Source organism: Pinus tabuliformis, chromosome 3_2 (assembly GCF_031772625.1).
Source record: "Pinus tabuliformis cultivar Carrire ecotype Pingquan chromosome 3_2, CPIR1, whole genome shotgun sequence".
Taxonomy (NCBI): Eukaryota; Viridiplantae; Streptophyta; class Pinopsida; order Pinales; family Pinaceae; genus Pinus; species Pinus tabuliformis.
This window is the reverse complement of record NC_142302.1, coordinates 1,195,096,333-1,195,100,013: the sequence shown is the minus strand read 5'-3', so window position 1 is coordinate 1,195,100,013 and position 3,681 is coordinate 1,195,096,333.

Below are 3,681 nucleotides of genomic sequence, written 5' to 3'. Positions count from 1 at the left end.
CAATTCTCTAACACATTATATTTTTTATATACCGATTTTTTTAGAGGGGAAATCCCCTTTTGAAGAAGTGGTATTTTTACAACATGGTACAATATATTTTTTATATACCGATTCTTTTCAGAGGGGAAATCTGGTATTTTTACAACATGGTACAATATATATACCGATTCTTTTCAGAGGGGAAATCCCATTTTGAAGAAGTGGTATTTTTACAACATGGTACAATATATATACCGATTCTTTTCAGAGTGGAAATCCTATTTTGAAGAAGTGGTATTTTTACAACATGGTACAATATATTTACATCAGGGTATTCCAAACATATTTCTAACAATAGCTGCACAGCAGGGCGTCATGTATTGCGGGTCGGTGGGGAGGCTATTAACTGGCCGTTCGTCCCATCTATGTGGGATAACGACCGTACCAATTTATGTTTATATACATGATGATGATTAAAGAATGGAGAAATGAAAATGAAAAAAAAGTATATCTTTGTTGATATCATGCACATGACGTGCATGATGTAATGGCTGGGGCTGGGGCGGATGGCTTTCGCACCCTCAGCCATGTTCGATTCCTGCGGAGGCGTATATTTGATGACCCCCACGTTATGGAGATATCTGAATGATATTTGTAACGGCTATGCCGTAAAAATTCTGCTGGCTTCGGCCATATAGATTGTAAAAATCTGCGGGCTTCGGCCATATGATGATTTCTCTCTGAAAAAAATAATAGTAATTTTTTTTTTTGGTACTTTCTCATAATTATAATTGAAATGGGAATATATAAGTATCGATAAATTAAATTTTCCATACCTAGTTCTGAAATTAGATTATATAATTATTAATAATTTTTTACATGAGTATAGTTTTGAAATTAGATTATATAATTATTAATAATCTTTTACATGATTATATAATTATTAATAATTTTTTTTATCATATAAATGATAATTTTTAATAAAAAAATTCAAAATATCTTTCCGCTAAACTTGAATCGTAATAAAGAAAACAAACAACGGCTGAACCAAAGTCAAGATCTCCTTGTAATTTTAGTCAAAATGTTACGTCCATTAACCTTTGGTTTACTTAAATATAAAGCAGACCGTCCACACCTTTTTCTTTTTTTTTCTAAAGAGTGTGGACTTTGAAACGAAATTTCTTAGAAAAATCGATGATCGATGTTCTAATTAAATGTGTGGCCACACATTGAGAAGAATAATATTTTCTTATTCTTAGGGTAGTGCATGTCATAGGTAATTTTCCTTTATTGATTGGAGTAATAATTGCTTATTGCGTGTGGCCTCCATGAGGTCGTTCAAACTGAAGTTACTAGGTACACCTTTCTTTTCTTTTTAATTTGAAAAGGTGAGCTTTACCTAACAAAAGCGAAGCAATATAACTTTAATAATAATAAAGGTGCTGTACGTGGAATCCTCACATCGCGCCATTTTAATGGTAATTCTCTTTTATTACTTTACTAAATTAATTAGTTATAAGTTTATTTAAATAATTTTAATATAATGTGTATAATTTATATTAAAAAATAATATTAATCTCATTATATATCTCAAAAAAGAGTAGTTAGTAAATATCGAGATAATAAATATCAGAAATATTTCACATAACTTATAATTAAAAAAATTATGAAATTAAAAAAAATTATATTTTTATTGTTAATTATTATTATTATTAATTATAAAAAGAATTAATATATGAGTTATTTTAAACAACATGTTATAATATTTTTAACCATAAAATTTTTTAACTTGTAAATCACTCTTATCACAATACCATGGGTAAATACCACAGGCTTAATATGACATTTTTTTAATTAATTAATTTGAGATAAATTAATTAAAATAGTTTAATTAAGATAAATCTTAACCTTTGATCTATGACACTAATATGAATATTTTGACATATTTCATGGAGATGAAATCTCTACCATCCACCTAATAATCACCAACAATTAAATTAAAATTGTGGAAGGTAATTTTTTTTTTTTTAATTTTCAATAATAAGATATGAAGATTTTAAATTTTTTGTTTATCAATTTTTTATTCAAAAAATTGTAATTACATAATGTTCTAGCAAACAGTAGCATGTATCCTATTTCTTAATCACTAACATGGAAAATATGTTTTTTTGTCAAAATATGTGTTTCCTTATTAAAAATGTTTTATTTCATTGGCTAAGATTTCTCACTGGACTTTAAAAGTACCATTTTTTATTGTTAAGAATGTGCCTAGGTCGACTCACCAAACATGATTTAGCAAGAAAAATACAAACAAATATAATTTCTGTACAAATCTTGCACACAAACTGATGTTTTTTCCCTCCCAACGAATAGGTTGAACATGAGTTATCCAAAGGAAATTCTTAACCCATATTGAGATATGCCAAAGAAAATTCAAAATTGCAATTACTCTTCCGAGAGAAATAAAAACCAACAAAAAAATATATTTAATTGATATAGTAGCTAAGACCAGGGTGACAGAATTGTTATTTAGTATCTGGTCATACAACAAATTTATTGATGAAAAGTGAAAACATCCCTTTCTTTTTCTAAGTTCACAAGCCAAATCATCTCAACAAACTCTTTAAGCTATCCCTAGATAGATTGTAGTTACTAGTTCAAAAGAAAATCCAAAGCATAATTAAGTAAAAAAATTGTAAAAGTGATATCAACTTGGATTGTTAATTTGCTCTCGTATTCACATAATATGCATTGGGTTTAATAAATTTTCACTCAAAATTATTCCTCTAATTTTTGTGGTGACTTTCCTCATTATTGATAGATATCCCTTTGCCTTTGATGCTTATCTATTAACACAGTTCAAACTCACCATACTATATGTCATACTATATGTGTTATTCATCTACTCATGAAAAGCAACAATTGTAGTAATTGAAAAGAATGGTTAAAATTTTATGTTTGTTATGAAAAAAAAGAGTAAAACTATAAAATGGGCTTAGAAAAATGTTGGCCATGAGCTTTATAGAGATATTTAAAAAAAAAAAAAAATAAGAGCATATACTTGGAGTTATAGATATTTTACAAAAACCTCCTTCAAAATTTCTAAGCTCATTCTAAAGTGTTTGCAACAATGTTCTCAAAATTGGTATTTCTGAGTTTTTAAGTGAATTTGACTAGTTCAGTAAAAGGCATGCCCAACCCTTACTCTCTAGTATTTTTGAGTGATTTTGGTAAGAAATGATTTTTCATTTAATTTTACACATTCATTTACTTTTAATTTTCTAATTCCTGATTTAAAAAATCTTGTTGTATAAATACACTACAAGGTTACCTTCTATATGTGAAATATCAATTTAGTTGCTCAAAATGCAAGCCCGAGTTCTATCTTTGGGTATTATATGTTTTTTCCTCCCATGATCTTATATGAGTCCAAATTTGTCTCATAACATTTGCATGAAGTCCATATATGTGTCTTAACAATTGCATGAGGATCATGATGGATTCATACTTATGCATAAACTATAAGAAACATTGTCATAATTGAAAAGAATGACTAAAATCCAAGAAAACATTTAGGGGTTAATTTTCATAGGTGGGCTAATTTTCTATGCTTTTTCCAACAAAATGATTCACTAATTTACATTTTTTCTAAATATGATTTGCCCAAATTTTACTTTGAAAATACCCAGAACTCTATAAAGA